The sequence below is a fragment of the Papio anubis genome, chromosome 1, assembly GCF_008728515.1.
Source record: "Papio anubis isolate 15944 chromosome 1, Panubis1.0, whole genome shotgun sequence".
Taxonomy (NCBI): domain Eukaryota; kingdom Metazoa; phylum Chordata; class Mammalia; order Primates; family Cercopithecidae; genus Papio; species Papio anubis.
Window position 1 is genome coordinate 83,841,686 of NC_044976.1, and position 26,887 is coordinate 83,868,572.

General features: G+C 39.0%; 1 long non-coding RNA gene across 1 annotated transcript in view; it reads right to left on the bottom strand.

Annotated features, from left to right (window-relative positions):
• Positions 1-1,486: 1,486 nt before the first annotated feature.
• Positions 1,487-26,887, bottom strand: part of LOC101004954 — a 113,322-nt gene continuing 87,921 nt past the window's right edge. Inside the window, exon 3 of the long non-coding RNA XR_001891477.3 lies at positions 1,487-2,401. This is a non-coding gene — a long non-coding RNA (uncharacterized LOC101004954). The remainder of the gene's footprint in view (positions 2,402-26,887) is intronic.

Genomic DNA, 26,887 nt, shown 5'->3' on the forward strand with positions numbered 1-26,887 from the left:
TCTGACCAGCACAGACTACAGCAGCACCCTTGTTCCAGATGCTGGGCCTCTATGAACACTGCCTAAGCCTGTATTCACTTTTTTGGTGGTCTAGGGCCAAGGCCCAGGCTCCAGCCTTCTTGCCAGAACTCTGATCCCAGCTTTTAGGAAACTGGATTTCTAGGAGCAGGTCTGTCTGAGCATCCTAGAATGGTTGCCCCAGTTGAGCCCGGAGATGTGATCTGCCTTCTCTCCCCTCCCACAAGGGTGGTGTGAATTTATAAATGAGCTTCAAAATTCCCAGCTTCACATTTTAGTTTTTTTGTCTGTTTGTTTTTTGTTGTTGTTTTGTTTTGACGGAATTTCACTCTTGTTGCCCAGGCTAGAGTGCAGTGGTGTCATCCCGGCTCACTTCAACCTCCGCCTCCCCAGTTCAAGCAATTCTCGTGCCTCAGCCTCCTGAGTAGCTGGGACTACAGGTGCGCGCCACTACTCCCGGCTAATTTGTATTTTTAGCAGAGACAGCGTTTCACCATGTTGGCGAGGCTGGTCTCGAACTCCTGACCTCAGGTGATCCACCCGCCTTGGCCTCCCAAAGTGCTGGGATTACAGGCATGAGCTACCACGCCCTGCCCAAATTTGAGGAGTCTTAAGGACAGCTCTGACACTGATGTTGGGAAGTGGGACCAAAAGTAAAATAACAAACCTTTAAGATCTACTAGGTAGTACTTCTAAAGCAAAATTCTTGGGGGATCCAGGCAGCCCCAATAGACCCAGTTTAGCGTCAGAAATCACTTAATGGTGTCCTCAGATGGAGGATTCCCATCAAAGTTACAGGTGAAAGTTGATCTTAAGTTTACCCAGGTTAAATATAAAATTTATTTATTTTTAAATTAGTTTACTATTTATTCTTTTTTTTTTTTTTTTTTTTGAGATGGAGTTTCGCTTTTGTTTCCCAGGCTGGAGTGCAATGGCGCGATCTCAGCTCACTGCAACCTCTGCCTCCTGGGTTCAAGCGATCCTCCTGCCTCAGCCTCTCGAGTAGCTGGGATTACAGGCACGTGCAACTACACCTGCCTAATTTTGTATTTTTAGTAGAGATAGAGTTTCTCCATGTTGGTCAGGTTAGTCTCAAACTCCTGAACTCAGGTGATCCGCCCGCCTCGGCCTCCCAAAGTGCTGGGATTACAGGCGTGAGCCACTGCACCCAGCTTATTTACTCTTATTATATATTGTTTATTTATTTAGCTCCCAGGTTAAATAAAGTATAGGACTTCATTCTGCCCTTTACTGCAGACTTTACCAGACATTGAGGCTCCGTATGTCTCTAACTGGCCACCATCTAGCAATCTTCATTCATGCCTGTGCCTTGTTGGACCTGAAAACTTCACTTACCACTCAGTGCCCTGAGTCTAACTATGAACAGGGCTCTGTGTACCACTCTGGGCTCATGTCAATCTAGCAGCCAATTAAAACCTGATGTTAGCCATGTCTTTCAGTACTGAAATTGGGTAAGTGTTCTTTTAAAATCTAATTTTGTAGTTATCCCTGTTAAATGTTATTTACTTCTTTCTAACTTGTCTAGTTTTGATTCTGTTATCTCGTGCATTACTTATTACTTCTAATTTGTGCCATCTGCAATTTGATAAGCATGCCTTCTGTCTTCTCTAAGCAGTTGTCAAAAAGTATTAGAATGTATATATTAGTAAAAAAGAATAATAAAATTACCAAATCCAGTAGATTATAGTTTACATGCTTTTACACTTCAGCAATGAAGGACTGTTTTTAGGAAAATGGACTTTATTGAGCTTAATACATTGATATGTTCATTTTTCCCATGAATATTTATTGAAAATTCCCAAGGCACATCACCATGTTATGCACTTCAGAGTCACAAAAGAAGGAAGCACAAAGACATGATCCTGACCTTGAAGAGCTCACAATCTCACTAGGAAAACAAGACATCCAGAATTGGAGCTGGGGTAAGTGCACATAAGAGGTATACATAACAAAGTGCTACAGGAAGGTGAGAGAAAGAGAGATCTCTATGGTGGGTGGGAGTGGAAGAAAGCTGCTTGAAGGTGATTGGACCTGGTTTAGGCCTTGAATAATTTTTGGATGTGAGTAACTGAAGGAGAGAATGAGAATTCTAAGGGAAAGGCATTTTCAAAGGACAGTAGGTAGATCAATTTACATATCTATAGGAGCTGTAACAAAACAACTCCAACACATATAATGGCACAAAGTTGATAGAAGCTTATCTCTTATTCACTTAAAGTCTAACACAGATGTTCCTGATTGGTTCTCAACTCTTTTTTCCAAGCAATATTCAGGGATCCAGCTTTCTTCTATTTTGTGGCTCCAACTCTTCTACATGTGGCATCCAAGTTTTCCATGCTCACTGTATTAGTCAGTTCTCCTGCTGTGAATAAAGACATACCCAAGCCTGGGTAATTTATAAAGGAAAGAGGTTTAATAGATTTAGAATTCCACATAGCTGGGGAGGCCTCACAATTATGGCAGAAGACGAAGGAAGAGCAAAGAGATGTCGTACATGGCGGCAGGCAAGACAGCTTGTGTAGGGGAACTCTCCTTTATTAAACCATCAGATCTCATGAGACTTATTCACTACCATGAGAACAGTACAGGAAAGATTCACTACGATGATTCAATTACCTCCCACCTGGTCCCTCCTACAATACATGGGAATTATGGGAGCTACAGTTCAAGATGAGAGTTAGGTGGGGACACAGCCACCCCATATCACTCACCTTTCTCAAACTGGAAGAACAAGAAAGAATATACAGCCACCACATGTGAAAGGCTTAATGGGTCAGGCCTAGAAGGAATGCATATCACCTCTGCTCCCATTCTTCTGTCTAAAATTCTGCCACCCTGCTACAATAACCTTGAGGGAGGACTGGAAAATACAGTCTGCTGTATTTTTCTTTATTAGAAAGAAAAGAAAACACAAGGCTGGGGAAACAGCTGACTGGTGTCTGTCCCCAGAGAACTGTGGGGAAAATGGAAAACAAAAGTGGGAAAGTGGGCTAAGCCTTCATCAAATGAGCTGTGGAGAGGCATATGTTGTGGAAATTAAGAGCATAGCTTCTAGAGCCAGACTGTGTAGTGAAAGCTTGGCTCTACTATTTCCTTGTTTTATGATCTTAGGCATGTTACTCTTTTCCTCAGTTTCATCGTCATCTATAAATGAGGAGTAATGAACACATTATCATAGAGTTATTATAAATGTTAATATTGCAAAATGCTTACAAAGTGCATAGAATAGTAACAAGAGCCTAATAGATGGTCAGTAAATATTATCCATTGAGAGGTTTTGAACAGAAGGCTTTGCACGTGATTTCCTACCGAAGGCCAAACCACACATGCACATTCACTGAATTATCAGTCATATAGCTACTTGAAGGTATGCTTTCCAATAGAACTAGTGGCCTTCCTAGGTTGACAGACCAAATCTCACCCACAAGTGTAATCATAGATTCAATAAATATTTATTGAACCCTTGCCAGGTATTGTGCTAGGCACTGGGGATGTAATTATGAATGATAATGTATGGCTTATGGTCAAATTGTTCCTTTTGCACTTCTGGACATTTCAAGAGCTTTATAAGCAATTTCCTTTAAACTCCCTCTGTTTGACATACCTAAAGCTATTTCTGTTCTGGTTGGATGTTGATTAACACAGGGGCAAGTTTTCTTTTCCATTGATAATATTGCTGGTATCTTGCCTTATTTGAAGTCAATTTTAGATAACAAGTATCTGAAGATTAAAACAGGCATTCCTGTCTTACTCTTTTCTTACTCCATTTTAGCAGATACAAAATTTACTTTCATAGGAGACAGGTGCTTTGAGGTGGGGGTGTGTATTAGTCTGTTTTCACGCTGCTGATAGAGACATACCCAAGACTGGGTAATTTATAAAGAAAAAGAGATTTAATGGACTCACAGTTCCATGTGACTGGGGAGGCCTTACAATCATGGTGGAAGGCAAAAGGGACATCTTACATGGCCACAAGGCAAGAGAGAAAATGAGAATCAAGTGAAAGGGGTTTCCCCTTAGAAAACCCCCACACCTTGTAAGACTTATTCAGTACCACGAGAACAACATGAGGGAAACTGCCCCACATGATTCAATTATCTCCCACTGGGTCCCTCCCACAACATGTGAGAATTATGGGAGCTACAATTCAAGATGAGATTTGGGTGGGGACACAGCCAAACCATATCAAGGTGGGAATTCTCAAAGAGAAGGAGGGCTCAAGGGTGTCCTTGTCCATCCTAAGTGCTAGAAATATTGGACCAAGTAAGTACCATAAATCTACAATTTGACACTAAGTCCTGAGTGTTTTAACATAATTATTACATAAATTTTTACTGTGAAAGAAGCCCATTGCTGCAGATTACCTTTTATATCCAAGGAGTGAGTGGTGTTTGGTTGAATGGGCAGGCAGTGAGTTACAGACCCCGAGAGGGTTCCACGGTAACCAGGACTCTGGTTCCTAAAATCAAGACACATAGCCTCCTAATCTCAGTTTCTCCTACTTTCATCTGGGGTTTCGTTCATTAAAGAAACATTTACTAAGCATCTACAGTATGTATGGTAGAGGAATACATAAAAGCAGTGGATAAGGCATGGGTTTTGAGTCAGACAAGCCTGAATTTGATTCCTGGCCCTCCTACATTCTGGCTGTATCACCTTAGTGTACCCAAGACCTGTGTTTCACCATTTTCTTTCTTGCTTGAAGCTGTAGAGGACTGATCTTCATGGACTTCATCACCTGACATCCTATTTTTGTTGGTTTGGGTGAATGGGATATACTTACAGGAGACTGGAGGACAAGAGGGGAGAGAGATTGGGGTATTTATTTCTCTGGCTCCCTTCCTGCTTTTTCATGGTTGTAGCAACAGCTCCATCCTTCTACAATCATAGCTTCTGCTGGTGGCCCCTATTCCATGGTTCCAGCTCTCAGCTGGGTTCTGGTAATGCTGTTGCCTTCCATTATTCTATCTAGGGGTGGTATTGGCTTCTCGTGTTTTCTAGTCCCTGGGTGCCTCAGTGTTCCTCGTTGGTTCTCTTTACCTGCCCACACCTCTAAAAACATTCCTTTTATTAAACATGCTCTTCAGAATTGTTTAAGTATGCCATTTGTTTTTTTTACCAGGGCCCTCACTTATAACTCACTTGTTATGTACATATATGTGTATATGTGTGCACACACATTGTCTTGAATTGGTGTGTAAAGTGGGAGTTATAATACCTTTTTCTCAGAGTTTTGAGGCTGAAATGTGACTGCATATACAAGGAATCTGAGCATTGCTTCTAGGACACAGTAAGTACTCAATTGTGATAGCCACTAATATTAACAGTTATTGTGCCCTTGTGCCAGGCATTGTATTCATTATGGAGTATCCATCTGCCTCTATATAAAATGCCTATTTTCACCACTTAAAATACCCAAGTCCTTCAAATGAGATAACATAAAGTGCCCACAACAGTGATAGGGACACTGCAAGCTCTCAGTGCTTTCTGCACTTCAAAGTTCAGCCTTCTCTGGTCCCCACCTCTTCCTGTGCAAGAAACACATTCCTTTTCTGAATTTCTGTAGCTCTTTCTGTGTTCCTCTGTTGGGGCTCAGAAAACAATGCCCCAAAACGAAGGCCTCAGAAGCAGCCTCAGAGGTGTAGGTTTGTTCTCTGACCTTCTCCTGCCCTTCTGTCTCTCAGTCCCATGCCCCACTGAGGCTAGGCTCAGAAACTAGAATACCTCTTCCCCGAGGCGGGTCATAGAAACCAAAATGCCTTTTTTCCCCAAAGCCAGACATAAAACCTAAAAATATTACTCCAGTTTTCCTTCTGCCCTATTTCTGTGAAAAGTGGCCATAAAGAAATTATCTGACATACCTTGTTTGTAGATCATAAGACCCCCATTCCAGAGAAGGTCCTGTCCCACCCCCAGAAGGAAGGAATGCTGCTCAGACAGGCGAAGGAGAATCCAGGCAGACAGACCTGGCTGGGTTTCCTCGCTCAGTTTGTTGGCATTAGATCATACCCTTTTGGTCCACTCATATTTCTACATGGCTGTCCATACTTTGTTAAACCTAAGCATAAAATAGGTCAATTTCTCCTGTGTCTTTGGGTCTTCATTCTGAAGGCTCCCATGTGTACACCCTAAATAAATTTATATGCCTTTTCTCTTATTAATCTGCCTTTTGAGAGTTGATTTTTCAATGAAACTTCAAAGGGCCCTTGGTCCCCACACCACTCTTATGCTGCTTATTACTTTCTCCTAGCACAGTGTAATAACCCATGGATGCCAGAGTCATCTACCTCATTACAATGACATTAGGGGTTAATGAGATAACCAAAATATCCTGAAAAGTTCTAAGTACTATATAAATATGTTGAATTTTAACAAGTTTGTGATGTATTATGATGATAAGCAGAGGTGAGTGTTGCTCCAAGCTTTTTTTTTAGATTCAGTGGGTACATGTGCAAGTTTGTGACATGGATACGTTGCATAATGCTGAGGTTTGGGCTTCTACTGAACCCATCATCCAAATAGTGAAGACAGTACCCAATAGCAAGTTTTTCAGCCCTTCCCGCCTCCCCTCCTGCCTCTTTTTGGAGTTTGCAGTTTCTGTTGTTTTCATCTTTATGTCCATGGGTATTCATTGTTTAACTCCCACTTATAAGTGAGAACAGTATTGCAGTATTTGATTTTCTGTTTCTGCATTAATTCACTTAGGATAATGACCTCCAGCTGCATCCATGTTGTTGCAAAAGAAATGATTTCATTATTTTTATGGCTGTGTAGTATTCCATGGTGTATATGTACCACATTTTCTTTATCCAATACATCACTGATGGGCACCTAGGTTGATTCCATTACTTTGCTGTTGTGAGTGGTGCTGTGATAAATATATGAGTGGCAGTGTCTCTTTGGTAGAACAATTTCTTTTCCTTTGGGTAGAAGTGGATTGCTGGGTCAAATGGTAGTTCCCCAAACTTTTATATCAGCTATTTTTTCAGTTTTTCAGAGCTTCTTGCAACATTATTTTTCCAGAAGTATGTTTATGATCATTTGATATTCAATATATATTTATGGGGGAAGAAATAGTTTGAGGGAAAAGACCTTTCAAATTCTGCTAAATCTAAATGTAGAAGAAAAGAAAAACATTTTTCTACAGTTAAAATTGTTGTATATGTATATGTATGTGTACACACACACACACACAAACAGGGCTCTGATAACCCCCTTCATTGCCTTGTGAAATGAAGTTGCTTCATTTTCTTATGAAGCACAGAGAAATGCCAGTTTCACAATGCCAGGGAATCGCTGTATTTGCTTTTGTGATATTAACACACAATGGTTTTAACATAGCATTGGTATATACATGTCCAAAGAATCGTTTGCTTCAGTGATGCTTCCCTCTCATGGCTTCTTTTCTTCTGCCAGTCTGTCTCTCTCCCTCTGCTTCTACTCCATTGCTTTTCCTCATTCTTTCCTTTAAATGATGGTATTTCCCAGAGTTCTCTAGCCTCCATCTCTTTTCTTCCAACTTTACATGCTCCCTGCTTTGGATGAGCAAATCTAGGCCCATGACTTCAAATACACCCCAGTGCCAACATGGCTCAAACCTTCATTTCTGGTCTTTTCCTGCCCAGCTTCAGAACTGACTAAAATACATCCCTATTTGGCTGCTCCACAGGCACTCCAAAGTCGACATCCCAAAGCACAGCTCATCATGTCCTGCCCAGGATTGCTCCTTCCAATCCCTATTTCATTCATACTGGTAGTTGCTTAAGCCAGTAATCTGTGTTATCCTTTGCCTCACATTCTCCTTTACCTCCACATTTAATCAATCACCATGTTTTGACCAATCAATCTTCTTAAAATGATTCAAATCCACCCATGTCTCTTCATCCACTCTGCTACCACTTAGTCCAGAAAATAATTTTTGGTTTCCTGGATTACTACAATAGCCATCTTATCCAAAGCAGTCTTTCTAAACTGCAAATCTAACTGCCACTCTCTTGTCTAAATCCTCCAGTAGCTTCCCAGTATCCTCAGAATTAAGTCCACATGTTTTACCATAGCCCACCCAACACCCCACCCCCGTGATGTGGCCTCTGCCTACTTGCCATCCTCATTCTGATCTCATCCCTATTTTCTCTTACTTGGGCTTCTGTGCATGGTTTCCTATTTCCTGGAATGTGTGTGGCCCCATCTCTGCTTGGGTAATTCCTAATCCTCTTTAGACTCATTGAAGGCATCACTCCATTCAAGAAGACTTCCCTGGGCCCCCAGGTTGGATGAGATGCATCTGTATCCCTGTTTTGACTCCTATGACAAAGCACTGTTTAACTTGCTAATCCAAGGAGCTCTTGGCAGACAGGCACATCTTTTTATTACTGGATCCTCAATTCAGGTGTGTAGAGAATGACTGAATTAAAGCAATAGATGGCATTCCTCTCTCCCCATTTTCATCAGCCCACTTTCATATGAATGGGTTTCGGTTCCTATAAAATAAGAAGGTTATACTAGGCCCCTTCCAGCTTTAAGAATCTATGATTCTGTTGCTCCCAATGCTTATAAATTGCTATGGGAGAGTGGAGAGTTCATGGTCACAGCTGTGTGATCTTGTACAACTTGCTTGACCTTTCTGAGCCTCAGACCCCTCATTTGAAAAATGAGGATAGTAATATCAATCTTACATAGTTCTTATGAGGACTAAATTAAATTAACTTAGACAACATATGAAATATGTTCTTCCTCTCCCTTCTGCTGAGGGAGCCGTTTGTTCAAAGGAGCCCTTTGTTCAAATGCTGGCTCCACTACTTACTATCTGTACAATCCTGGTCAATTAACTTCACATACAGAGCTTCTGTTTTTTTCATTTGTAAAACAAAGATTACACCTATATTATGATGTAATGAAGATTAATGAGATGATCCATGTAAAGCTTTGCAGCATGTAGATATAGCAAGTGCTCAACAAATGTTAGCCACTTCTGTGATCATGGAGGAGGAGAAGTGGGAGGAGGAGAAGTGGGAGGAGGAGGGAAGAAGAAGAAAATAGGCAAAGCATAGCAATAGTTGACTTTCAACAAAGGTTACTCCCTTTCCTCTTTCCTATTCCATTCTTGGTTGGGGAAAGCTTCATTTACCCATTCGAGGGTCAAATCCCATTACAATAAAATTGTTGCCCAACTTCCCCTGCTGAATGGGAACCTTCTTATATTAAATTTTGGTAGGAATTTCCTACATTTTAAATAATTCAAGTTACTTAATTCGATATGTTTGACAACACAATAGGCGTAACTCTTAGAAACATAGATCATGTAAACACTGTCAGATTATTTCCCCACACTTTCTTTTCCTTACCAGCACCATTATAAAATTATAGAGGGGTTCCATATATCGGGACCTGCATCGTGAAAAATGTGGGGTGGGGTGGGGGTAGAGGTTCCAAACTTCTAGTGGGTTTATGGAGAAAGCCTCACTGTCCCTAGTACCTGAACTCTTACCTCTGAGGTGGTTGGGTTTTTGTTTGTTTGTTTTGGTTTTGGTTTTTTTGAGACATGGTCTCGCTCTGTAACCCAGGATGGAGTGCAGTGGCACAATCTCAGCTCACTGCAACCTCCACCAGGCTCAAGCAATTCTCCCACCTTAGCCTCCTAACTGGGACTAGAGTTGCACGCCACCACACCCAGGTAATTTTTGGTTTTGTTTTTGTGTTTTTATAGAGACAAGGTTTCGCCATATTGCCCAGGCTGGTCTCAAACTCCTGAACTCAAGCGATCTGTCTGCCTCAACCTCCCAAAGTGCTGGGATTACAGGCGTGAGCCACCATGTCCAGCCTCAAGGTAGTTGTTGCACGCTTCTTTATTTTGCCCTTCACCTACTTTCTCCTCTGAATTATCTTTCCTCAGCTCCTTCTTATCATGCATTTACGTTTCTCTCTCTTTGTTTCAGTTATTGTTGATGCACAAAAAACCACCCTGAAACCTCGTGGCTTAGAACAGTCATATTGTTTGGCCCATGATTTGTGAATTAGGAATTGGGGGAGGGCTTGTGTCTCTGATCCACATGGAGTCCATTGGGGCAGCTGAAGCTGGGAACCACTTTCCAGCTGACTTTCTCACTTACATCTCTGGTGCCTCAGTGTTGCTCAGCCTGACCTCCAGCTCACCCCCTCCACACAGGTCCCTTCTTCCAGAGCTTTTTTCTGTGGCTCATGATTCTCACAGAATGGTGGTCTCAGAATAGTCTCATTTCTTGGTGGTTGGCTTCCTTCACGTGAGAAGTGGATGCTGCGATGTTCTTTAGAGGCTATGCACATAGCTAACATGGCATGATTTCTGCTGTCCTGTACTGGTCAAAGCAGTCACAGGTCTGCCCATCAAAGGGAGGGGAACAGACACTTTCTCTTGATGGAAGGAGTGTCTATCATTAACCAGTCACACTCTTAGTATCAAGTTCTGTTATTCTTTCAATATAGTGTTTCAATAATATTTTCAGAAAAAAATTCTTTCAGTTTTTGAAATTTTGCTAATTTTTTTTCTGAATTAAAAACAGAGTCCATAATACAGATTTATTTACACAACTAGCACTAGTCACTGACTAGTAGTAGGTGCGAATACTGTTTAGCAGAGAGACAGCTATGAATCCAACCATCACTAAATACTCACAAACTAAGTGCTATAAAGGAAAAGGACTGGGTGCCACGAGCATGCATAACATAAATCCCATATGTCTGGGGGAGTAAAGGAAGGCTTTCCTGGAGAGGTGACTTCTGAGCTGAGAATTGAAAGATGAGTAGGTATTAATTAGGAGTGGAGAGAAATTGCCAAACTGAGCTGAGCATATGAGCAAAGGCGCAAGATGGGAGGGAATTTAGTATGTTGGAGGAAGGAAGAGAAAAATCTATGTGCTACAGCTGGAATGTCAGTGATATTGTTAACCTTGTTTTAAAGCTGAGGGTCAGCTCCTGGCTGAGAGTCCTGACACAGGTAAGGGCTCCACAAATATGTGCCTCCCCAATGATGGGGGACCTGTCAATGATATGCATCTGCCCTCAGGTCTTTTCTATAGCTTTTACAACTAGAAGAGTGTCCCCTATAACCTCATGACATCTCACATGAGAAACATCCAGATTCAGAGAAGTCAGCATCGAAAACCAGCCGAAGAAAATATTATCTACGAAAATATAACACATCCTGGTGGTTATCATAGAGTGGAGTTAAAATGTAAATCAAGATTAACTCACGCCAAGATTATGCTACTCTTTAGAGATGATATATGACTCACACTACTATCTCTGCTACACTATATATAGTATTGTATACTATATATAGCAGAGATAGTATATGTATACATATATGTATATACTATCTCTACTATATATATATAGAAATATATATAGTATATTATGATGTGAAATTTTGATGTGAAACCTAGAAGAAAATGGTAATTTGTGTTCATACAGGTCACATATGTAGCTACTTACTAAATTTTTCAGGGAATTTATTTAAACATCTCAACCATCAAATTAGTGTATGCATGAATAAAAAATGCTGTACAGATTGACTATCATTTACTGTATATGATATTTTATGCTTTTATTCCCTAGCATATGGGCTTCTATTCTCTGTTCAGTTTTTGTTATTTTAATATATTAACCATAATTGAAAAAAATTAATGATCTATGCTGTCAACTCAAAAATCTCCTAATCTCAGTTTCTCCAACTTTCTTTCTAAAAAAGAATTTTAGAAAAGCCTTTAAGAAAGAATTTTTCAAAAATATAGGGAAAAAAGAGAAAGGAAATTGCCTGGGAAAGCAAATTTTTCTTCTGTGAGAATGCTGACAGATAAACCATTTTTAGGAGAAATAGGCAAGAATATTATATAGAAAAATCAGATTCACTTTTATAGAAAACATGAGTTTCCACTAAAGACCATATCATAGGATATATCTTTAAAAAGAAAAGAGAAGTTTCCACTCTAACTTGGTTTTTGCCAAGAACGCTTTCTGACATCTTAATTAATTTTAGGAATTATCTGTATTATTCTGCTCTCAGGCTGCTAATGAAGATATACCTGAGACGGGGTAGTTTACACAGGAAAGCAGTTTAATAGACTCACAGTTCCACATGGCTGAGGAGGCCTCACAATCATGGCAGAAGGCGAAGGAGGATCAAAGTCATATCTTACATGATGGCAGGCAAGAGAGCTTGTGCAAGGGGGAGTTCCCATTTATGAAACCATCAGATCTCATGAGACTTATTCACTAACAGAATGGGAAAAACCCACCCCCATGATTCAATAACTTCCCATCGGGCCCTTCTCACAACATATGGGGATTATGGAAACTACAATTCAAGATGACGTTTGGGTGGGGACGCAACCAAACCACATCATCATTCTTTCAGTTGTATCCTTCCTATTGTAACTTAATGTTTCTTGAATTTTATAATATTGTCTGTCTTATTGCGCTAGTGTTCAGATCCTCATCGGAAGTGGTCATTGATGGGTAAGTTGGAGATCAGGGAATAGGTTTGGCATTGTCAGGGAAGACTAATGAATATCAACTGATAAAGAATGGGTTGTTAATATTATGGGGGATAGTCTATAGCATGTTACATTACTGTATAATGCTATATTCTATATAATTGTATATTACTTTACAATATTCTAGAAATATGGTGAAACTAATACATACTTTAAAAGAAATTATATTTTTATTGCCTTTTGAAAGTTAAAATTTAATTTTTATTTTACTTTATTTTGTATTTTGCTTTTAAAAGATTAATGATTTGCTATAGCCCAAGAGGTAGTAGGTGAAAGCTTAAAGTACTTAATAATCTGAGATTATTTTTCCTCCCTCCTGTTTTTCTTTTATAAAGACACCAGATGGAAATTAAATACTTAATTAAATTAAACAAATTAGGCACTAATATTACCACAATCAGGGTTTGCACTACTAATTGCTTATTGAGTATTACAACAGTGTTCACACAGTCTGAAAGTAGAGTGGTTTTGGCCACATATCAAAACGGGCAGTGTTGTAACAGCTCCAGATGTTACAGTAACAGGCACTCTCGAGGTGGGGCCCATGTGAGCATCATGAGAACCCCAGACAATTAGATATTGCTGGTTCAGTTTGCTGGGCCTTGTCTTGATCCCTTTAGGGTGAAAATGGTGCTTCCAGCTTGCATCTGTTCGGCCCTGCTTGGGAGAGAGTCATGCTGGGCCAGGCTAATCACATGTTCTGGAAGAGGTCACAAAATTCTGATTTGGGAATTTTTATAAACGACTATGCCCATCTTACACATACTGAAATCTAAGAAGATAATATTTCCTTGTCACATTGTTCTGAAGCAGACATTCAATTAAATTCAAAGAGCACATGTCTGCTCTCATAGGAAAAACTGTGAACAATTAAAAGAGAAACAGAACAAGTGACAAAACAGCTCATTCTTCAGAAGAGTGGGAGAACTAACCCACTGTGGATGGTTCAACACTTCTGTCAGTAGGTAAAACTGTGACAGAGTCAACATTCACCTTAGAAATTCTTCTATGTACCCCTGCTCCACCCGACACACTGTTAGTAGTTCCCTATCCCTGGGTCACCTCTCAGCACAGGCTTAAACTGCTCCCTTTCACACCAAAATGTATGTGCTCTGGAGTTCGTTTTGTCAAGATTCCTCTTAAGCTTCTAATGAAACCTAACGAAACCTATTTGGGATAGGATCTCAGATGAAAATAACTTTTCAATTCAATACTTTGATATTAAATGACTAAGTGTGCTAGATACTGTGGCTAATGATCTGATTAAGAAACGGTTTCTCTATTCATCTTTTTAAAAATCAGGAACAGGCAGGTGCTGTGGCTCACACCTGTAATCCCAGCACTTTGGGAGGTTGAAGCTGGCAGATTACCTAAGGACAGGAGTTCGAGACCAGCCTGACCAACATGGTGAAACCCCATCTCTACTAAAAATACAAAAAGGAGCTGGGCGTGGTGGCGAGCACTTGTAATCCCAGCTACTCAGGGGACTAAGGCACAAGAATCACTTGAATCGGGGAGATGGAGGTTGCAGTGACCCAAGATAGTGCCACAGCACCCCAACCTGGGCGACAGAGCAAGACTCTGTCTCAAAAATAAATAAATGAATTAATTAATTAAATTAAAATTAAAAATCAGAAACAATTGGAAAGCCCTATAATAAAAGAGTAGTTAAATAAATCATGGTACATCCATACCTGTGGGATATTCTGTAGCCATTAAAAATAATGCTTTTGAAAACAATGTTTTAGTATGATCACAGTTTTACTTTAAGAACATATATAGGTGAAAAGGCTTAATAAAATATAACAGTAACTTTTGTTATCTTTAAGAAGTGGGATTATATATGATTTTTGTTTTTTTTTTTAATTTTATGTATTTTCCAATTTTTCTTTAAGAAGCATATACTTTATAAAATAATAAAAATCATTTCTTGTTTTTTTTTTTTTTTTTTTTTTTTTTTTTTTTGAGATGGAGTCTCGCTCTGTCACCCGGGATGGAGTACAGTGGCGCGATATCAGCTCACTGCAGCCTCCGTCTCCCAGGTTGAAGTGATTCTCCTGCCTCAGCCTCCTGAACAGCTGGGATGACAAGTGTGCACCACCACACCCAGCTACTTTTTGTATTTTTAGTACACACAGGGTTTCACCATGTTAGCCAGGCTGGTCTTAAACTCCTGGCCTCAGGTGATCCACCTGCCTCGGCCTCCCACAGTGTTGGGACTACAGATGTGAGCCACCTACCTAGCCTAAAGACAATTTCTCTCTGAAAGGGTTATGTCTAGTCCAAATTAAAAGACTGAAAACAAATGATTAGTACATTATGATAAGTGTTATAGTTATATACAAGATGTTATGAGAACAACTACCCATATGGATGATATCACTTAATATGATACCACCCCCAATGATTTCTCAAAAATCTTTTTTACACATTATAAACCAGCTAGTTTATTATTTTGTAGTAAGATATAGAACTTTTACCATGCAGACTGAAATACCTATGTCAACATGAACAGTACTTTTCTTCCTAGAGGCAGTTACGTGGAAAGCCAAGTTATTATCAGGTTATTTAATAAGTGTGAAATCCTAACAAGAGGAGACCAACTTTAAGACCAATAACTCATCCATGAAGGCTGGGGGCACACTTTCCCATCACGGGAACACTTTAGCCTCCAGAAAGCTTATTGACTCTTCCCTCCTCATCTTGGTCTGGCTGAGCACTGCCACTGGCCAGTCACTTCCTGCAGCCATACAGTCTGGCCAGCTTGGCCTAAGAGCTTTAGATGTTGGCCTAAAACCAACATCACTGGTTTGTGTTGTTACCGCCACTGTTACTAACAGTTAAGTTCTGAAGGGGGCGTGTCAGTTGCTCCCATGTACCAACTAGGAGGCACAATAATCCTGTTAGTTTGTTCTCCCAAACTCACTCCACTCAAGTTTATCAGGTAATGTGCTCTGTAAGGTTGTTTCCAATCCCATTAGCACATACATAGATTACCTATAAATTGACCTAATGTAACCTGCTTTCTACTGAGGATTGAGGTTTTAAAGTTTTGTTTTCCCACTTTCTTGATCAGTGATTACCAATTATGTAGGAGTTAATGAAACCAATTCTGAATCACCACTGCAACCAAGATAGAGATACCAAGTCATATGTATTTTTCAAATCAATAGTATTTTGTTCTCTATAATGTAAAAAACAGGAAGAGGCAGTCCTCAACTTAGTACTCAACACTAGGAAGGGTCAAGTTGTCAAAAAATATCTTTCAACAGTAGAAAAAGTTGCTTTCCAATTAAAAAACAAAGCAGGTATTGCAATCATATAATAATGATAAAATTACAGAAAGAAAATATATTCAGACTGACCCACAGCATTCACACCACACCAGAATTTTGCCTGTAATAAAACAGTATATTTTATCTCAAAAAGTAGGTTAGGTCCATGCTGGCTAAAAACTTCAATCTCAGACCCAGTAAATGAGGATGAAATACATAGTGCATGCTTAACAGACATTGCATATACATCAACCATTCTTTAATGCCCCTCACTAGGGTTTTGAGGGATGGAGGGATGAAATGTGGATGGACATGTGTACTCACAAAGGCAGAGTTTCCTTCCAATTATAAAAATTCATACATGTGACCCTTTACTATGTCTTGGGCAATAGCTAAGATTTTATCTATGGGAATCCACCTTTGAAAATCACAGCAAAAATCGACAGGAAATGATTTAATATAAAATACATAAACTTCTTAGGATGAGGACTTTCACAGAAAAGGAAGAAGAGGACAATAATAAAAATGAATTTTTGGCCCAGCATGGTGGCTCACACCTGTAATCCCAACACTTTGGGAGGTCAAGGCGGGCAGATCACCTGAGGTCAGGAGTTCGAGGCCAGCCTGGCCAAAATGGTGAAACTCCATCTCTACTAAAAATATAAAAACTAGCTGGGCATGGTGGCACATGCCTATAGTCTCAGCTACTCAGAAGACTGAGGCAGGAGAATCACTTGAACCTGAAAGGCAGAGATTACAGTGAGCAGAGATTATGCCATTGCACTTCAGCCTGGGCAACAGAGTGAGACTGTCAAAAAAAAAAAAAAAGAATTAAAAGATAATATTCCCCTTATTTTGTCCCCTTATTTTGACCAACACTCAAAAACAAATCTGTACAAAACTAGGAACCCAGAAAAGGACCAGAGAGGATGTTACATTGTAAAATCTAAACTTCTGCCCTCATCAAGACCCTCGTCTACGGAGCTGAGGGTTCCCAGGTCCACGGGAGAAAGTGAGTGGTCTCTGATCATCACCCCTGTGTCACCAAAGATGGCCCCAGGCCACTCGCTGTCAAACTTGACAGAATTGACCTGGACAGGGATTGAATCTCCCTAGTAGCTGCCCCGCTTCTTGGTTTTCTCATGCTGGAAGGATTTGCCTTTCATGAACTTAAAAACCTGATTGGCTCGCTCTCCTCAGTCAAAAATCTTTAGTATTTTAAGGAAAGGTACAGTTAACAATTCCTTATCCAAAATATTTGATGCCAGATGTGACACTTTTTGGATTTTAGGAAGGTAATATGGTGAGTGTAGCTGTTTGTGTAACACCCCCAGTGGGTCCTGGGCAGCAACCCATAATCAAGCATATTAATATTTCCATTAAGTGAGATGAATGGGGACTATAAAGCTTCATATCAATTTTGGCCACCAAATTTTGTTACTAAAACTTTTGCTTTTCAGAGCCCTTTGGATTTCTGAACTGCAGACCATGGATCGCAGACCCGTATGAGAAATGTGGGGACTCAGTGCTACAGCTTGTGGAAGATGCATCTTCTGTTATCTAGTCTCAACTCATTAAGCCCAACACTCACTCTGATTGTAGAAGTCATAAAGCTAATTTCAATTCAGAATAAAGCATATGATCATATTTGATTGTAGATACACACTCCAGGAGTAAAAATTCTCTAATGCTATGTCTTAAAGACACAGTGCCTAAGGGGCTGGGGTTGTTTTGAAGGAGGAGGAAATGTTATAAACCCAATTTGCAAACATTTAAAGAATATCAAGAAATATGTGGGTCATCTAGGTAGAAGTAATATTAATAGAGCTGGCAAAAATGCACTTCTCAGTACATTTTAAAGGTTGCCTCTAGGCCAAACATTTCTTAATCTCTCTTGGAAGAATACCGGCGACAAGTGACCAAAAGGCTGTGGTTTCAGAACTTAACTGTAAAACTGCTGAGTTTATTGATACATAGCTGGTTCAGGAGAAATTTTATCTATCTACCTATTTACTTATGTTTAATGTATAATATATTTATATGTATTTTATATATATATATATATATTCAACTTTGTGGTATAATGAATTATGTGTAATGTCTGAGCTAATATTGCATACCACTGAGGGCAAGTAGCAATTTCCATAAAGTGACAGATAAGTGGTTTTAGCAGGAAAAATGCTGCCAAGGATGATTCATTTGAAATCAAACTTCACAGTTTTCTTGCTGATGAGGCTGACAGAAAGAAGGACTAGAACAAAGGTTAAATTCTTTACTTCTAGGAAACTGTGCTCTGTGTTTAAGGCTTGCTCCTCTGAGCTCTGCTAGTCCATCAAGACTAGAATGTCGATAAAAGATCTACAGTCAGACTAACCATGTAGACCTTTTGATAGAAAAAGGAATTTCTCCACAGTTCTACAAACAGTGCATTTGATAATGCATGTCAATTTACTGATGCAAACTGACCATCAATATGTAAATTCCACATTAATCCCTAAAAATAATGGTTTAACAATCATTATCACCATCTCTCATGGTAACCCTATCACCAGAACCACCAAAATGTGTAAGTTGGCTGATTTGACCTCCTTTCCAGCCTCTTTCTGGAAACATCAAGGCTGAAACATAGCTCGAGAGCAAAAGCAGGTGAGCAATTTAAGGGACACATGTACTCTGAGTCATTGGAAGTTGGCTATTTGGAACATTTCATCAACTGCTTTCACATAATACTAAACCCATCTTAGTAACTGATACAGGTTACTGTGTGCTATGAATAGCATACCAGAGCTTCAGTAACTTAATTTTTTGATGTTAAATTCACATTACATCAGCATGCTACAGATTCCTGTCTTCATCACACTAAAATCATTATTACCTGTTTAATATCATATAATGCTGTGTGGGCACCACAGAAAGTAAGGATACTCAGGTCTTGCCTTTTGGGACCTAACAATTTTCTACAGATACCAACAATGACAACACAGAGAGACATTTAAGCCATATGAGAAACAATTGCATAGACTAGGTAAAGAATCGTATTAAGAACAAATAAAAGAGTTAACTTAGGTAGTTTTTTTCTTTTTTTTTTTTAATGAGTAAAGAGGCAATTATGGAAGCAAACCACAGGAGAACCACTGGCTTTTAAATGAGCTTAATTAATTATTTAATTAAGACAGTGTTTCCTGGAGGAGGACAAATTCAGAAATTTTGCCGATTTGGTAACTGCAGAATAACTAAAATCCTAGAGTGGGAAAAATATTCCAGGACTCCTATCATTTTTATCCCCAAACTTTACAAAAAATGGCATCAGAACTAAAGTCCTGCAAATTTTGTTGGATTTACGTTTTGCCTTCAGCCACATGTCAGTAAGATCAAATGTGCTATTTATATTGAGATTAGTGCCAGGATTTTGCTCAAATGTATACTGAACTCAGGCTTGTGACTATGCTCATTACTATAGAAAATGAGCACTAACACATTAAATTTATCAATGGAGGCATTTAAACAGCATCCATAGGACAATTAAAGTCAGTGGACTCTGAAAACAATTATGAAGCCGTGTTTATGCAAGCATGTCTAAATAGGTGGGGTTCAAGCATTCATTCTGTCTGTTTTGTTCAGAGTGAACTGAATTAACAAAAGATGGCTTATCTCTGAAGTCTGCCTCACTAGTGGCCTATTGACACAACTGAAGCCCACCAAGATCAACCCCTTTAGCTTGGGAAGTGAACTCTTTTGGCTAGAAACTGTTAGATTTTTCTGGAAATTTCACATTTTAAAAGAACATCTTTGAGAAAGACACATGAGAAAGACATCTAACTACAAAGTGGTTGAGTTTGCCCTGCTGTCACTGTTGCTCTCTGACAAGCAAATGTGGATCTGAGGTTTGAGCTGAAGACTCACTTCCGTGGGATGATTTTCATTGATATGGAACTTTGCCACCACAATGCCTAAGAAACGTGGTTTTCAGGAGATAAAGATGAAAATCCACTGGATTGCAAGCTGTCATCTATGCTTTAGAATATGAGAAGTAAAACGCTTTTAAACAGAGGAGATTGTCAAAGAACTACCTCAGTATGGCAGTGCTCACCAGAGTTTTCAAACCACACACACACAAATCTGCAAAATTGAAAGCCTTCCAAAAAATCAGAAGGCTCGGGGAGAATTGTGCTGACAGCATTCAGCTCTTACAAGTCAATCTGAGGCTGAATTACACTCTTAAAATGCAGAGTTAGAATCCTCCTGCAAGGCACTTTTCCTAAGCCTTGGTTAGGATTTTATTATAGGGTACTACAATGTTCTGTCTTTAAAACTTCAGCTAGACTACATATTTCTTCATTCATTCAACCATCAAATGCTTACTGGATGCCAGCACTGGAGATGCAAATTGAATATGCCATGGTCCCTGAACTTCTCGAGTCTGATAGAAAGGACAAGCACATAGAGAATCTCAATGGTATGCAATAAATACAGGGTGATATTAGAAAAAGAACACTCACTTTAATTTGGAAAAGCATCATCAAAAGGAAGAAATAGAAGAGCAGTCCAGGCAATGAAAATGGCATTTAAAAAGGTATGGAGGTCTGAGAAAGAAAAGCACTTTGGGGTCATGGCAAAACAGCTCAAAATGAGCAAATGTGGGTAGAGAGATAGGCCGAAGCCTGATGACCAGTCTTTGAATATCATATTTTGAATTTTGGATTTTACCCTGAAACTAATAGAGAATAATTCTTTGATAGATATTAAACAGAAATAAAATGATCAGAACTACATAAGGACAATGCTCTGGGGCAATATGATATAGTGTCTGTAAAACAATTGGATGTTTAATTGGCCAAAGTAGGTTGTGAGAAAAGTTACATTTGTGTTCTTGGATGAGACATTAACCTCTTTCAAATGGATGACTGGGTCCTTTTCTCAGTAGTTGCTCTCCTTATACTTAGGACCTCCAACCAAGGGAAGTTGAAGGAGAAGGTGTTACTTTCAGGCACCATCTGAGCATTACTGAGAGTATTGAGAACTTGTGGTTGTCACCTTTCAATTGAATACATGTCATGTGGGCAGTTCCAGCTCTGCTGGCAGTATCCAGATCCAAGAAAAGGGCAGTAGACAATAAGAACTGTTTACACTGTCATGGGGGTTATTAAAGAGCTGACTGGGAAAGCTATTTAATACATCTGCTCCTATTCCTTCATCTTGTTCAAATTGTGCCTGCATCAAATGTAAACTTCTGCTTTAGTTATTCTGCTAGTCAGCCATCCTCTTTCAACATAATCAGTATTTTTCTTCTTTGAATATAATCTTATTTTTCCAAATTAAATGTTTTTGTTATTAAATGTTTTTGTTTTATTTCTTTAAAAAAGTAAATTTTATTTAATTTCTTGAACTGGTAGCACATTCACATAGTTCAAGCATCAAATAGTATAAAAGATATACAGCAATGTCTCCTTTCCTCCCCTATTCTCTATCTGCCTATCCCCACAAAACAGGTAACCAACATTATCAGTTTCTCATTTACACTTCCCAAGATTTAAAAAATATATATGCAAGCCAGTACAAGTATATTTCCCCTTTTTTTTTACTCCCATTGCAGTATACTTTGGCACCCTTTTCTCCCCTACTTAAAAATAAATCTTGGAGGCTAGGTGTGGTGGCTTACACCTATGATCCCAGCACTTTGGGAAGCTGAGGCAGGCAGATCACTGGAGGTCAGGAGTTCGAGACAAGCCTGTCCAACATGGTGAAACTCCGTCTCTACTAAAAATACAAAAAATTAGCCAGGTGTGGTGGTGCACACCTGTAACCCCAACTACTCAGGAGGCTGAGGAAGGCAAATCACTTGAACCAGGAGGTGGAGATTGCAGTGAGGTGAGATCAAACCCCTGGACTCCAGCCTGGATGACAGAGCAAGACTGTCTCAAAATAATAATAATAATAATAATAATAATAATAAATCTTGGAGATTATATTAGTCAGCTCAGACTGCCATAACAGAAGACTATAGATTGGGTGGTATAAGCAATGGAAATTAATTTTCTTACAGTGTGGAGGCTGAAAGTCCAAGATCAGGGTGCCAGCATGGTCAGATTCTGGTGAGGGCTCTCTTCCCAGTTTTCAGATGGCTGCCTTCTCACCATGTCCTCACATGGCGGAGAGAGAACCAGCAAGCTCTCTGGCATCTATTCTTATAAAGGCACTAATCACATCATGAGAGTCCCACCCTTATAACCTCATCTAACCCCGATTACATCCCAAAGGCCTCATCTCCAAATATCATCATCAAATTGAGGGTTAGGACTTAAACACATGAATTCTGAGGGAGACATGAACATTCATTTCCTAATAGAGATCTTTCCATATAGACACATAAAGAGCTTCTCTATTCTTTTTACAGTTGCACAGTATGCTACTGTGGCATCAAATACCCTTAATGTCAAAACTGGGAAAACTGAAGCTTTCCTTAATCATTTTTTTGCTAATGGGATCTGCAGAAACAAGGTTAGAGAGCTAGAATCCTAGAGCCTGAAAGGTGATGTTTCTGATGAGGTTAGACATAAACCAGAATTATATTCTGATGATTGGTGAAAAAGTATTAAAACTCAGGCAACATGTTCAGTGTGTATTCATTAGCATGTCTTTGGATCCTCAAAATTTCAGCATTCTGAATCAAGTACAGTTGAATCTGCTAATATGAAGATGCTGACTGTATTTGAAAATGCAAATTAATAAAGACATATAGCTATGAAATGTATTTTTGTTATGTCACTACTTATAAACAATAGTCAACTTGCACCCAGCTGTTACTTACCAGGCATGTTATACAGGCCATTCTAGCTATTCTAAACATGTTTAGTGCAAGTTCTGAGAAAATATTAGCATAGAAGATTTAGTGGTCTTTGTGAATAAAGTTAAAATGGTTATTCAGCCCAGAAAAGGGCTAAGGAACAAAGAAGGGAAAAAGAGTATGACCACAAAATATGTTTGGACAACCCCACTGAAAGCAAACATAATAGGCTATGTGCTATCCCAGCAGCCTGAACTATCACTACCTGAAGGAAGAAAAGGCAGAGACAGAGTACATATCTGTAAAATATGGCTGATATTAGATTCAGGGATAAAGAGGAGGAAAAAATGAATCACGGAACTAGGGTTTCAAGCCTAGGTGACTCAGTAAAAGAGTAACACTATTGGCTGAGATAAGGTGGAAGATATTTGGAGTGGGGTAAGAGTTTATTTTAAAATACATTTTCTTTGGGGTCTTGTGGGACATCTAAGTTAAAATTCTCAGCAGGCAATTAACAGAGGTTGAAGAAAAGAATTTGTTGGTGGTTTCAAGGAGTATTTATGAAAATCAGAGAGAGAGGGAGAGAAGCAAGGACAGAATGATAGATACCACTCACATTTAGAGGTAGATGGGAAAAGATGGACATTGAAGGAAAGAGGAATGGTTAAAGGGAGAGGAGGCAAACCAAGGTTATGAGGTTACAGAAACCAAGGAAGGAGGATGTAGTTAACTGCATCAAATACTGGAAAATAAAGTTATGAATCCCCAACATAGTATTTTAGGAGACAGAGTCAGATTTTAAGACATTAGGTAATGAGTTGAACAGTGATATAGTAAAATTAAAAAATACTTTATAGTGACGGTTTTTTGAAATGATCATGGAGGGAAGAAGAAAGACAGGATTATGATATTATTCCATATTTATATTCCACTTCAGAGTAACAGAGCACTTTCCCATACATGATCTCATTTGATACTGTTTCAAGAGGTAGGCTTGTGGTGCATAAGTGGAGAAAGAAACAATGAAGAGGAATAGTTGAAAATGCAAATAGAAGATGAAGTAATGAATGAAGTTAGTTTTCTAAGGAGGTGGAAGAGGGAAGAATTTAGTGCTGGAAAAGACTAGGAAAACCTCTAATTTTGAGACAGAAAAGAAGACAAAGTGAGTACATGAAAAGATAGGAACATTTTGAGGTAAAAATAGTTTAGAAAGATTCATGACTAAAAGACCTGAAAGTAATCAAGGTAACCTTGAATTGAGGGCTGAACTGACAGGAGAAATGTGAAATGAGTGGGAAAATAATGATGTTGGCATAAAAAGTCAAAACACTGACTCCTCACCCAGTCACAAGATCTCCGTATCTCTAATACACTATAATAGTTCTCCCACTAATGTAATGATGAGTAGTCATTGAATTACTAGAGACAAGGGCAAACAGTTCAATGTCTTAAATAAACCCAGCAAAGCCATTAAGAAAAGTTCATTCACTATATAATCCAATGTGTAAGTCTGCTTTGAGTACCACTCCCCCAAGCCCATGCTACAGGAAGGAAAAGCATTAAGCAATCTGACAGAATATGCTTTCCAACAGGACAAGACAGCCTGCAATTTTTCAACCAACAGGGATGTTAGTCTGTGGTCCAGCCTCTAGTCACTCTCTTTAGAAAGTTCTGCTTTCTCTAAGATAATGCCCAAATGTTTATAACTTCCTTCTTTAAATAGTATGCATATTAAGAAATAAATTTAAGTCTGTAATCTATTGAGATAACACAAGTGGGGGACAGAAGTATGACAGGCCTCCCTTCCTGGCTGAGCAGTCCATGTGACATGTCCACTCAGGGCTCATGGCATCTCAGCCAGACATTCTGAGATTCTGGCCTCTTGGCTCTTTGAGCCAACTCTACCATTAAAATATTAATTTCTCTATTATAACTCATTAAAGGTAAAGGTTATGATTTTTGCTTACCCAATGCACTTCCCTCTATTCTAATGACAACAGTAACGTACTCTCCTTTTTTTGAGACGGTCTTGCTCTGTTACCCAGGCTGGAGTGCAGTGGTGCGATCTCCACTCATTGCAACTTCTGCCTCCCAGGCACAAGTGATCCTCCCACCTCAGCCTCCCAAGTAGCTGGGACTACAGGTGTGTGCCATCACGCCCAGCTAGTTTTTTTGTATTTCTGTAGAGATGAGATTTCCCTATGTTGGCCACGCTGGTCTCAAGTTCCTAACATGTCATGTACTCCTAATTGGACCAATTATATTACCCCATCTTCCTGGCTTGGTGATTGGCTTAGGGAAGAGTATGTGACCTAAATTGGTATGCAAGTGATTCTTAGGATTGTTTTCAAACTGCAGACAAAGAAAAAGAAATTCTCTTTCTTTGCTGGTAGAACTGCTTAGTTAGGATGAGATGAGAGATCATAGTTGCTAGGATTCATGTTCCCCATGGCATGGAGAAAGCTCATCTGCAAAGAGAACTGGAAACATACATCAGAAATAGAGAGTATAAGCCCTAAAAGTGTACTTGCCACTGAGTCCAGACATCCGTAGGACCAGCTGTCCACATTCTGTGTTTGGGTGACATCAGTCAGCAAATTCTCTTTTTTGCATGATCAAGTTGGAATCCTGTCATTTGCAAAGTAGCCCAACTTGTACACAGAATGTCTTCTACTTACAAGGTGCCCAATAAACATATATTGGTTATCTGGTTGGTTTGATGTCAGTGTTTTTTCTGCATCTTTTTCTTCTGTACTTTGTAGTGTATACCCTCATTTTCAATAAGCCTTGTTCAAAACAAAGTCTGCAGTTTGCCTGTAATAACTAGGTGCCCTACCTCCCTATACTGGCATGAGGAATATGTCTATGCTTCAGTTTCCTAATTTATAAAATATGGCAAATAATAATAGCAGCTACTTATTTAGCTTCTACTAAATTTCAGGTGCTGGTCTAACACTTAACATACATTATCCTAATTCTTATGGCAACTTTATGAGACATGCATAATGATCCTCATTTTATGGATAAGGAAGCTGAGATGCAAATGAGGTTAAATGAAGTGACCAAAGTAATACAGCTTGATTGGCAGAATTGAGATTCATACCCAGGCTTGTCTGAGTCTGTGTTCTTTTGAATGTCCTATGATGTCCTACTTATTCAAAAAGCTTTTGTGTGTGTAATAAGATAATGAAGGTAAAATTGCTCTAAAAATAGAAAATGTTCAGAAATCATTCTCTAATTGACAATCAAAAAATGCAAAAATGGACTCAAATATTAACAAGGAAGCTTAGGTTTAGGGGAACATTGTGACTGCCCAAATTATTGGAATTAGAAACAGTAATAGAAAAAAAATAAATGCGGAATCTCACATATATGTGAAATTTTATTAAGAGGGAAAGTGCAGCCAGGATTCTGTTCCATTTCTGAAATCTTGGTAAAACTTGAAAGGACATAGGTAAGCATTGCTAAGCTAGGGAGAACTAGATCTCACTTCTCATTTTCCTCATTGGACCATTGATACCAGCACGTGGAACTTCCTTTGTGGTCCTTTTGATGGACAGTACTTATAAAATAATGAACATTCTGACTTACAGATCTGAATGGCAGTATCAGTAATGTTTAAAATGAACAAACATGTATACTTACACTGTCTATGTAGCATTAAGATATATATATATAAACCTAATTTTTGTATAAGTTTAACTGAAAGAAACATAAGGCCAAGTCTATGTGTTAAATGGCATTTTGTAGTAAAACCCTTGTGCTTTTCAGCTTGTAATTACTCTTTCAAACAGTTTCAAGGGAACCAACCACATTATGAACTGCCTGTTTTATGTCCATTTTCTTCATTAGACTATGAGTGCTTTGGGTACAGAAACTGTGCCCTACATATCTTCTTACACCTAGAATCTAGCATAGATAAAACTTGGCATATGTCATGAAGGGTTGCATTATCATTTTATGGGTCCTGGAAACTTTTGCCTTCATGGGCCCCTTCCTTCATTAAAAAAAATTTAAAATTATATTTTATGATCATGCTGGTATGAAAATGAATATATTAATATTATATATACTTTCTTTGACCTAAAATTTTATCTTTTTCTTCTGATTTTAAAAGAAAAAATTTTTTTTTCTTCTGATTTAAAAGACTGTTTTTATAGGCCTCTAAAAGTATTGTGGGCCCCAGGTGCTATGCCTACCTTGCTTAGGGATAAGTTAGTCAAGTCCTGTGTGTTAAATATATTTTTGATGACTGAATG